This window comes from Loxodonta africana, chromosome 1, assembly GCF_030014295.1.
Source record: "Loxodonta africana isolate mLoxAfr1 chromosome 1, mLoxAfr1.hap2, whole genome shotgun sequence".
Lineage (NCBI taxonomy): Eukaryota > Metazoa > Chordata > Mammalia > Proboscidea > Elephantidae > Loxodonta > Loxodonta africana.
Window position 1 is genome coordinate 78,497,031 of NC_087342.1, and position 12,311 is coordinate 78,509,341.

The 12,311-nt window shown below is 40.6% G+C and overlaps 3 non-coding genes and 1 pseudogene across 3 annotated transcripts; 3 read left to right on the plus strand and 1 right to left on the minus strand.

Annotated features, from left to right (window-relative positions):
- Nucleotides 1–8,609: 8,609 nt before the first annotated feature.
- TRNAL-AAG (transfer RNA leucine (anticodon AAG)) lies at nucleotides 8,610–8,691 on the minus strand. The gene has a single exon. It is a non-coding gene; the product is annotated as a tRNA-Leu (tRNA).
- A 724-nt stretch (nucleotides 8,692–9,415) lies between these two features.
- TRNAM-CAU (transfer RNA methionine (anticodon CAU)) lies at nucleotides 9,416–9,488 on the plus strand. Its single transcript has one exon. It is a non-coding gene; the product is annotated as a tRNA-Met (tRNA).
- Nucleotides 9,489–10,571: 1,083 nt separating this feature from the next.
- TRNAS-AGA (transfer RNA serine (anticodon AGA)) lies at nucleotides 10,572–10,653 on the plus strand. Its single transcript has one exon. It is a non-coding gene; the product is annotated as a tRNA-Ser (tRNA).
- A 274-nt stretch (nucleotides 10,654–10,927) lies between these two features.
- Nucleotides 10,928–12,311, plus strand: part of LOC100660430 (etoposide-induced protein 2.4 homolog) — a 253,196-nt pseudogene continuing 251,812 nt past the window's right edge.

Below are 12,311 nucleotides of genomic sequence, written 5' to 3' on the forward strand. Positions count from 1 at the left end.
GCAAACAAGGGGCGCAGCCCTACCCTCCTGAACTGACCCCGGGAGGGGGCCCAGCTGGTCCGAGCGGGCCGCGTGGCCACGCGGCTGATGGGAGAACTCCCCTGGAGGCAGTGACTGGATTTGGAGCCGGGAGTGCAGCGTCCCAGCCGGGGAACCTTGACGCCGGGCTTTTGACTGGGCACTGTCACGGAGCAAACACGGGGCGTAGCCCTAATCCCCTGAACTAACCCCGGGAGGGGGCCCAGCTGGTCCGCGGGGCGGCACGGGGACGCTCCTGAAGGGAGGAGAAGTCCCCGGGAGGCAGCGACTGATTTTGGAGCCGGGAGTGCAGCGTTCCAGCAGGGGAACCTTGTCGCTGGCCTTTGGACTGGCAGCGGAGAATCTGACCGCGGCTTCAGGGGGCCAGACCCCTGGGGACAATCTCCACACAGCCAGCACACATAGGCGACATGCCCCTCAGGAATCTCAGAAAAAATAGTCATTCCAAGCAAGATAAGCAATTTTGGCTATATTCTGGGGTGTTTTTTTTTTTTTTTTTTTAACTCTCCTGTTTCTCTGAACCCTCCCCCACCCTTCCCAGGCGGTTTCATTAACATTGGAATTTCCTGAGCCAGAGGGAGAATGGCTCCGTCTTTGCCGCGCTTTGCTTTTCCTTTTTTTGTCTTTTCCTAACCCATTCTTCCCTCCTGAGAGAAGGAACAACAAAAAACCCCGGGACCAAAAATCCATCCCTAATTGGACTAAAAACACAGAAACAGCTACAGCCAAGCATATATGATCCAAATCTCGGACTTTCATCCTTACAGGGAACAAGGTGGAGGTTATAATTCAAAGGCAGTTCTGACAGGGATCGGACTGCATTTTTTTTTTTTTTTTAGCGGATTTTCTGGGAAAACAAGTTTCCCAGGTCTGATATCTCTGCTTATTCAACAGAGCCCTAACTGACCCACGACAGGGAACTGAGGGCTGAAGCTCCCCCCAGACCGCCTAGCCTCTTGCCTTAGGGGTCTAAAGAGGGTGACACCTACCAATGAGTAGAGGTACTTGCACTGGGGGCCTAAGGTACAGCTGTAGTGCCCTCCCACCAAGGTGCTACAGGAATAGAGACACACCTACCTCACTGACACTTGGGGGAAGCCTGTCAGCATCCTGCCCCCCCCGGGAGGGTGAACCCCAGCTGCTAATAGAATCTGGTGCACACAACTATCACCACTACTTCTCGAGGAGGATAGGTGTTACGGTGCAGCACACACTTGATGACCCAAAATCAGATTCTACTCAAGAATAGTGAATAGACTCAAGCATATATATTTGGCAACAGCCCAAGCCAGCTGGTAATAGGTCATAAGTAAGTCAAGGGCTACAACAAACAAGACAGCACAATCTAGTAGCCCATCCATGTATATTGAAAGAAAACAAAACAAGATAAGACTCAGTGAGCAATTACAGAATAAACCACTACTATTTTTTTTTTTATCTTAGTGATGGCTCGGAGACAGCAGTCGATATCAAACGACATAAAGAAGCAGACCATGACAGCTTCTACAACCCCCCAAGCAAAAGAATCAAAATCTTTCCCAAATGAAGATACTATCCTGGAATTATCAGATACAGAATATAAAAAACTAATTTACAGAATGCTTCAAGACATCAGGGATGACCTCAGAAACGAAATAAGGCAAACTGCAGAAAAAGCCAAGGAACACACTGATAAAACTGTTGAAGAACTCAAAAAGATTATTCAAGAACATAGTGGAAAAATTAATAAGTTGCAAGAATCCATAGAGAGACAGCATGTAGAAATCCAAAAGATTAACAATAAAATTACAGAATTAGACAATGCAATAGGAAGTCAGAGGAGAAGACTCAAGCAATTAGAATGCAGACTGGGACTTCTGGAGGACCAGGGAATCAACACCAACATAGCTGAAAAAAAATCAGATAAAAGAATTTTAAAAAATGAAGAAACCCTAAGAATCATGTGGGACTCTATCAAGAAGGATAACTTGCGTGTGATTGGAGTCCCAGGACAGGCAAGGAGGACAGAAAACACAGAGAAAATAGCTGAAGATCTGCTGACAGAGAACTTCCCTGACATCATGAAAGACAAAAGGATATCTATCCAAGATGCTCATCGAACCCCATTTAAGATTGATACAAAAAGAAAAACACCAAGACATATTATCATCAAACTTGCCAAAAACAAAGATAAAGAGAAAAATTTTAAAAGCAGCCAGGGAGAAAAGAAAGGTCTCCTTCAAGGGAGAATCAATAAGAATAAGTTCAGACTACTCAGCAGAAACCATGCAGGCAAGAAGGCAATGGGATGACATATACAGAACACTGAAGGAGAAAAACTGCCAGCCAAGGATCATATATCCAGCAAAACTCTCTCTGAAATATGAAGGCGAAATTAAGATATTTACAGATAAACACAAGCTTAGAGAATTTGCAAAAACCAAACCAAAGCTACAAGAAATACTAAAGGAAATTGTTTGGTCAGAAAACCAATAATATCAGATACCAGCACAACAGAAGGTCACAAAACAGAACATCCTGATATCAACTCAAATAGGGAAATCACAAAAACAAATTAAGATTAATTAAAAAAAAAATGCTCATAACAGGGAATCTTTGAAGTCAATATATAAAGGATCACAATAATCAAAAAGAGGGACTAAATATAGGTGGCATAGAACTGCCATATGGAGAGTGATACCAGGCGATATAGGACAATACAAGTTAGGCTTTTACTTAGAAAAATAGGGGTAAATATTAAGGTAACCACAAAGAGGTATAACGACTCCATAACTCAAGATAAAAGCCAAGAAAAACATAACGACTCAACAAACATAAAGTGAAACACTATGAAAATGAAGATCTCACAATTTACTAAGAAAAACGTCTCAGGACAAAAAAGTAAGTGGAAAAATGAAATTGTCAACAACACACATAAAAAGGCATCAAAATGACAACACTAAACACTTATTTATCTATAATTACGCTGAATGTAAATGGACTAAATGCACCAATAAAGAGACAGAGAGTCTCGGACTGGATAAAGAAACACGATCCGTCTATATGCTGCCTACAAGAGACACACCTTAGACTTAGAGACACAAACAAACTAAAACTCAAAGGATGGAAAAAATATATCAAGCAAACAATAAGCAAAAAAGAAGAGTAGCAATATTAATTTCTGACAAAATAGACTTTAGACTTAAATCCACCACAAAGGATAAAGAAGGACACTACATAATGATAAAAGGGACAATTGATCAGGAAGATATAACCATATTAAATATTTATGCACCCAATGACAGGGCTGCAAGATACATAAATCAAGCTTTAACAGAACTGAAAAGTGAGATAGACACCTCCACAATTATAGTAGGAGACTTCAACACACCACTTTTGGAGAAGGACAGGACATCCAGTAAGAAGCTCAATAGAGACACGGAAGACCTAATTACAACAATCAACCAACTCGACCTCATTGACTTATACAGAACTCTCCACCCAACTGCTGCAAAGTATACTTTTTTTCTAGCGCACATGGAACATTCTCTAGAATAGACCACATATTAGGTCATAAAACAAACGTTTGCAGAATCCAAAACATCGAAATATTACAAAGCATCTTCTCAGACCACAAGGCAATAAAAGTAGAAATCAATAACAGAAAAACTAGGGAAAAGAAATCAAATACTTGGAAAATGAACAATACCCTCCTGAAAAAAGACTGGGTTATAGAAGACATCAAGGAGGGAATAAGGAAAGTCATAGAATGCAATGAGAATGAAAATACTTCCTATCAAAACCTCTGGGACACACCAAAAGCAGTGCTCAGAGGCCAATTTATATCGATAAATGCACACATACAAAAAGAAGAAAGAGCCAAAAGCAGAGAACTGTCCCTACAACTTGAACAAATAGAGTAAGCAACAAAAGAATCCATCAGGCACCAGAAGAAAACAAATAATAAAAATTAGAGCTGAACTAAATGAATTAGAGAACAGAAAAACAATTGAAAGAATTAACAAAGCCAAAAGCTGTTTCTTCGAAAAAATTAACAAAATTGATAAACCATTGGCTAGACTGACTAAAGAAATACAGGAAAGGAAACAAACAACCCGAATAAGAAATGAGATGGGCCACATCACAACAGACCCAACTGAAATTAAAAGAATCATATCAGATTATTATGAAAAATTGTACTCTAACAAATTTGCAAACCTAGAAGAAATGGATGAATTCCTGGAAAAACACTACCTACCTAAACTAACACATTCAGAAGTAGAACAACTAAATAGACCCATAACAAAAAAAAAAGAGATTGAAACGGTAATCAAAAAACTCCCAACAAAAAAAAGCCCTGGCCCGGACGGCTTCACTGCAGAGTTCTACCAAACTTTCAGAGAAGAGTTAACACCACTACTAGTAAAGGTATTTCAAAGCATAGAAAATGATGGAATACTACCCAACTCATTCTATGAAGCCACCATCTCCCTGATACCAAAACCAGGTAAAGACATTACAAAAAAAGAAAATTACAGACCTATATCCCTCATGAACATAGATGCAAAAATCCTCAACAAAATTCTAGCCAATAGAATTCAACAACATATCAAAAAAATAATTCACCACGACCAAGTGGGATTTATACCAGGTATGCAAGGCTGGTCTAATATTAGAAAAACCATTAATGTAATCCACCATATAAATAACACAGAAGACAAAAACCACATGATCTTATCAATTGATGCAGAAAAGGCATTTGACAAAGTCCAACACCCATTTATGATAAAAACTCTCACCAAAATAGGAATTGAAGGAAAATTCCTCAACATAATAAAGGGCATCTATGCAAAGCCAACAGCCAACATCACTCTAAATGGAGAGAACCTGAAAGCATTTCCCTTGAGAACAGGAACCAGACAAGGATGCCCTTTATCACCGCTCTTATTCAACATTGTGCTAGAAGTCCTAGCCAGAGCAATTAGGTTAGACAAAGAAATAAAGGGCATGTGGATTGGCAAAGAGGAAGTAAAATTATCTATATTTGCAGATGACATGATCTTATACACAGAAAACCCCAACGAATCCACCAGAAAACTACTGAAACTGATAGAAGAGTTCGGCAGAGTCTCAGATTATAAGATAAACATACAAAAATCACTTGGATTCCTCTACATCAACAAAAAGAACATCAAAGAGGAAATAACCAAATCAATACCATTCACAGTAGCCCCCAAGAAGATAAAATACTTAGGAATAAATCTTACCAAAGATGTAAAAGACCTATACAAAGAAAACTACAAAGCTCTACTACAAGAAATTCAAAAGGACATACTTAAGTGGAAAAACATACCTTGCTCATGGATAGGAAGACTTAAAATAGTAAAAATGTCTATTCTACCAAAAGCCATCTATACATACAATGCACTTCCGATCCAAATTCCAATGTCATTTTTTAAGGTGATAGAGAAACAAATCACCAACTTCATATGGAAGGGGAAGAAGCCTCGGATAAGTAAAGCATTACTGAAAAAGAAGAAGAAAGTGAGAGGCCTCACTCTACCTGATTTCAGAACCTATTATACAGCCACAGTAGTCAAAACAGCCTGGTATTGGTACAACAACAGGCACATAGATCAGTGGAACAGAATTGAGAACCCAGATATAAATCCATCCACATACAAGCAGTTGATATTTGACAAAGGCTCAGAGTCAGTTAATTGGGGAAAAGATAGTCTTTTTAACAAATGGTGCTGGCATAACTGGATATCCATTTGCAAAAAAATGAAACAGGACCCATACCTCACACCATGCACAAAAACTAACTCCAAGTGGATCAAAGACCTAAACATAAAGACTAAAACGATAAAGATCATGGAAGAAAAAATAGGGACAATGTTAGGAGCCCTAATACAAGGCATAAACAGAATACAAAACATTACCAAAAATGACAGAGAAACCAGATAACTGGGAGCTCCTGAAAACCAAACACCTATGCTCATCTAAAGACTTCACCAAAAGAGTAAAAAGACCACCTACAGACTGGGAAAGAATTTTCAGCTATGACATCTCCGACCAGCGCCTGATCTCTAAAATCTATATGATTCTGTCAAAACTCAACCACAAAAAGACAAACAACCCAATCAAGAAGTGGGCAAAGGATATGAACACACACTTCACTAAAGAAGATATTCAGGCAGCTAACAGATATATGAGAAAATGCTCTTGATCATTAGCCATAAGAGAAATGCAAATTAAAACCACAATGAGATTCCATCTCACTCCAACAAGGCTGGCATTAATCCAAAAAACACAAAATAATCAATGTTGGAGAGGCTGCAGAGAGATCGGAACTCTTATACACTGCTGGTGGGAATGTCAAATGGTACAACCACTTTGGAAATCTATCTGGCGATATCTTAAACAGTTAGAAATACAACTACCATACAACCCAGAAACCCCACTCCTTGGAATATACCCTAGAGAAATAAGAGCCTTCACACAAACAGATATATGCACTCCCATGTTTATTGCAGCTCTGTTTACAATAGCAAAAAGCTGGAAGCAACCAAGATGTCCATCAACGGATGAATGGCTAAATAAATTGTGGTATATTCACACAATGGAATACTACGCATCGATAAAGAATAGTGACGATTCTATGAAACATTTCATAACATGGAGGAACCTGGAAGGCATTATGCTGAGCGAAATTAGTCAGAGGCAAAATGACAAATATTGTATAAGACCACTATTATAAGATCTTGAGAAATAGTATAAACTGAGAAGAACACATACTTTTGTGGTTACGAGGTGGGGAGGGAGGGAGGGTGGGAGAGGGTTTTTTACTAATTAATTAGTAGATAAGAACTGCTTTAGGTGAAGGGATGGACAATACTCAATACATGGAAGGTCAGCTCAACTGGACTGGACCAAAAGCAAAGAAGTTTCTGGGATAAAATGAATGCTTCAAAGGTTGGCGAAGCAAGGGCGGGGGTTTGGGGACCATGGTTTAAGGGGACTTCTAAGTCAATTGGCAAAATAATTCTATTATGAAAACATTCTGCATCCCAATTTGAAATGTGGCGTCTGGGGTCTTAAATGCTAACAAGCGGCCATCTAAGATGCATCAGTGGGTCTCAATTCACCTGGAGCAAAGGAGAATGAAGAACACCAAGACCACACGACAACTAAGAGCCCAAGAGACAGAAAGGGCCACATGAACCAGAGACCTACATCATCCTGAGACCAGAAGAACTAGTTGAGACCAGCCACAATCGATGACTGCCCTGACAGGGAGCACAACAGAGAACCCCTGAGGGAGCAGGAGATCAGTGGGATGCAGAACCCAAATTTCCATAAAAAGACCATACTTAATGGTCTGACTGAGACTAGAGGAATCCCAGCGGTCATGGTCCCCAAACCTTCTGTTGGACAGGACAGGAACCACCCCCGAAGACAACTCATCAGACATGAAAGGGACTGGACAGTGGGTAGTCGAGAGATGCTGATGAAGAGTGAGCTAATTATATCAAGTGGTCACTTGAGACTGTGTTGTCATCTTCTGTCTGGAGGGGGGATGGGAGGATAGAGAGAGTTGGAAGCTGGCAAAATTGTCACGAAAGGAGAGACTGGAAGGGCTGACTCATTAGGGGGAGAGCAAGTGGGAGTTCGGAGTAAGGTGTATATAAACTTATATGTGACAGTCTGACTTGATTTGTAAACGTTCACTTGAAGCTCAATAAAAGTTAATAAAAAAAAAATTCTGCCAGAACACACCTTCATTCTCTTAAAAAAACAAGATGAGACAAAACAAAACAACAACAACAGAACTCCAAACAAACAAAAAATACATAAGCAAAGTGAAAAAAAAAAGAACAAACTATGGAGAAAATATTTTTAAGTTCCCTAATAAGTTATAGGGAAATATTAATTTTCCTAATATGTAATGTGCAATAGATAGGTTTGGAAAGTATAAAATGTGGGGAAAATAATAGACTCCTATCGACTTATTTGTTCCTGAGTGGTGCAAGTGGTTAATTGGCTAGGTTGCTAACCAGAAGATTGGGTGTCTGCCACCCACAGACACCTCTGAAGAAAAGCCTGGAAAACTACTTCTGAAATATCGGCCATCAAAAACCCTGCGGAGCACAGCTCTACTCTCATACAAATAGAGTTCCCATGAGTCATAGTTGACCCCATGGCAACTGGTTATTGGCTTGTTTATGCAAATAATATTAATTGCAGGTAATCCCAGACTAATACAGTTGCCTGGGAAGACAGAATCTGTGGAATGGGGAGGGGAGGTGGTGGAAGGAAAAGATTTTTCCTGCATGTAAACACTTACGTTTTTGAAATTTGGATGTATGTGAGTTATATTTATTTTAATATAAACATTTTTAAAAGTTTGTTCCCTTGGACATGAAATTCTGTTCTTATATATAAAAAGGAGACAGAAATAACAGCCTAATTTTCCTAATAACACCGTAATTTTTCTTAATAAATACTTTTCTTACGATATCCAGTCTCAGGCAACTGCTTCAGCAGAGATTTGCAAAAGGTCCTTCGAAGATTTCATTTTACAATAGACTTGGCAGCGGTGGGATTCGAACCCACGCCTCCGCAGAGACTGGAGCCTTAATCCAGCGCCTTAGACCGCTCGGCCACGCTACCGCCCTGCTAAAAGCGCTTTTCATAAGACTTACAAAGATGCGAGACTGTTTTCCACCAAGTTATTCTTTCCGAGACAGTTTCTGCACGGTGGTTATCCAAAACAACGATAAGTGACAACTAAAATTTACTGGTAACTTACTACAAGCCTTACACTGTCCTTACACTTACTGTCATTCAGTCCTCATAACTACCTCAAAAGCTAGGTACTTTTACTATGATCTCCATTTTCCTGATTGAGAATATGAGGCACAGAGATGATACGGAACTTGCTGGATGTCACTCAGCGGTAAGTGATGTTTAAAGCGGAGTGGAAAACTTCACTCTGTTGTATATTTATTTACCCAAGGGTAAAATCCTGAAATGATTTTGATCAAGGTTATTCTGACAAACTTAGAGCAACAGCATACTTATGTATGACATAGCACCAATTTCCTATGGGGCATGGTGGTATATTAAAACAAACAAACAAACAAACATTGCCGTGGAGCCGATTTCAACTCACAGGTCAGAGTAGGACAGAGTAGAACTGCCCCATAGGGTTTCCAAGGAGCGGGCTGGAGGATTGGAACTGCTGGCCTTTATGTTAGAGTCTGGGCTCTTAACCAGTGCGCCATCTGGACTCCTAAATATGTATAACATATAAAAACCTAACTTACCTGAAATTTCACTGAAGCTTGAAATTATTCCAATTGAAAACTTTACTAAAAGAGGGGTGTGTAGGGGTGCCTTCTTAGCGCAGTAGGCAGCGCGTCAGTCTCATAATCTGAAGGTCCTGAGTTCGATCCTCAGAGAAGGCACGATAGTTTTTTGTCTCTTTTACATAAACTCACTCGAAAAAGAAACTGTAGTAGGGGAAATTACTCCATTGATCAAGTTTTTGAGTACGAAGCGCAGATTCCAGGACTAACTTCCAGCCAGTGACGCGTGATGTGATTATAAGTGGGGCTGTAGAAAATGTGATTTTTAAACACTCTGCAAGGAATGTTTCACGAACTTCACCAGTTTCCTTTGGTAGCAAGACAGTTTTTCAGTACACTGACTACAGTACAACCTAATACCAACTCTGGATTAGTTGCCTATTGCTACTGTAGCAAATCACCACAAATTTAATACTTAAGAAAAACAACAACAAATTTATTATCTTACAGTTCTGAAGGTCAGAAGTCAGCGCAGTCCTAGCTCCATACATGCCCATTTCAATCTCTGTATTGAGATTCATGTGTAGTTGATATCTTTACCTGCCATATCACTTGAAAATTTCTTCCCTCTCGTATACTATAAATGGAATCATACAATATGTGCTCATTTGAGCACTGATTCTGTCACTCACTGTTTTTTATTAGATACATCCATATTGTTTCTAGTAGCAGTAGTTCTATACTGCTGTCATATCCCATTGTATTAATACTATACATCACAGTTTTAAAATTCATTTAAATTCATTTTGCTGTTGATGTACATACAAAACAGCTAATGCTGCTATGAACATTTTTGTACATATCTTTCAAGAGCAATCCTCATTCATTTTTCTTGGGTCTAAATGCACCTGTGGAGTTTCAGGGTTATAGGTTATATATATACATATATATATATATATTGTTTCAGGCAATATTTCTAATTAGTGCACCAGTGTGGATGTGCCAGTTGACAGTCTCATCAGCAATGTATGAAAGTTTCAGTTGTTTCAATCATCAGCAACTTCATTTTTTCAGTTCTTTTAACTTAAGACATTTTGATGGAGTATTATTTCATTGTTTTTAATTTGCATTTCCCCTTTAATTAATGACATCTAGCTGTTGCACTCCACCAGATCAACTGCAGGAGGGGCTGTGAGGTGCACAGGTCATGTTTCACAGGGAAAAGGCCACGAGCGATTAACTGTAGTCGTGGTCCAGTGGTTAAGGCGATGGACTAGAAATCCATTGGGGTATCCCCGCGGAGGTTCGAATCCTGCCGACTACGGAGTAGCTATAGCCCAGACGATGCGGCGGTTACCAGCGTGACCATTAACTGAGACGTCGGCAGTCTGTTAGCTGGTGGCCGGAAGTCAGCCACGGTTTTACTCTCTCGTCTTCTATTGGGTCGCTACTATGCACGGTTTCTTTGTTTCTTTTTTAGTAAGGCCCTGCGTGGCTCTCAGCCACAGAGGAGCCGAGCAGGCCCTTGGCGGAGCTGCCTGGCCCTTCATGATGAGAGATTTTGAGGCACTTCTCTCAGAGTGAAGGGTGGTGAAGAGATGGCTGACAGTGTCAAAACCTTTCTCCAGGACTTTGCCAGGGGGACTCAAGGACTCCATCTGGAGTATCTGTACCATCTCAAAGGCAGAGGCTACAATACGGCAAAAGAAAGAAACAGCATCGAAAAAGGCCAAGCAGTGTCCTGACACAGAGGATAAAGCCAAAGCAAGAGAGTGAGCCAAGGCGTATTGTTAGTAGAGTTTTCCAGTGCTGCGCTTAGAATGGAGGAGGGTTCTGCTTGAGTCTCCTCTTGTTTCATCAAGTGTTTATTCCTGTGCTTCAGTAAGTAACAGCACAAATTATTGATGATCCGTCACTACATGGAGATGTTTAGTGGTGGCTGGAATTCTTTCCCAAGTCAACTTTCACTGCTCTTTGGGTGCTCCCCTGTTTGTGCTTAGCAAAGTCGTCAATGCCGTTTGGTTCCAAGATACAGCTGATCTTGCATTTGAGGTAGCAGGGAGGAAGCCTCACACATTCCCTAGTAAAACCAAAACCAAACCCAGCGCCCTCGAGTCGATTCCGACTCACAGCGACCCTATAGGACAGAGTAGAACTGCCCCCATAGAGTTTCCAAGGAGCGCCTGGCGGATTCGAACTGCCGACCCTTTGGTTAGCAGCCGTAGTGGTTAAGTGCTACGCCACCAGGGTTTCTCCCATTCTCTGGTGTCAGCAAATAATTGTTGATATGCTCTTCAACCTTTTGCTTCAGGTGCTTTTTCTTCTCCAAGAGTTGTTTGGGAGTCTCTTCCCCACCTATCCTGTTGGTCAGCTGGTTAGTCTCCTGTATATGTCCCTGCCTTCTGTATTCACTACACTGTTCTGAATATCGCTGGTTCAGTAAAGGAATTGAAATGTACTAGCGGTTGTCAAACATAGGAAGGAATTGGCCCTACTACTTTGGGTTTGGCTTGCCCTTGGGTTTGCTTACAACAATGCAGTTCTTATACATTCTCAAAGCCAGGTGTTCGGAGTGTTTTCTCCTGGTCCAGGAAATTGCTCGGTCAGTTGCTTTTCTTTCCCAGAGTCCTTTGCAGGTGGGACCCATCTTGCATTGTTTGAAGCCCTCACACCAGTACCTTTTAAAATTGCTTATTGGGCAGTTCAGTATACTCTTTTGTGAAGCACATGTTTATTCTTTGCTGTTTCTTATTGATGTTTCAGTCTTTTTCTTAGTGTTTTGTAGGACTTCTCCACATATTCCACATTAGGGTCCTTTGTTAAATGTAAGTATTGAAATATCTTCCCCCTGACTGTGGCAATTCCCTCTTTTTAAAGAGAGAGAGAGAGAGAAAATCAAGTCGATTCCAACTCAGCCACCCAATAGGACAGAGTGGAAACCCATAGGGTTTCCAAGGACTGGCTGATGAATTCTTGGTTGGT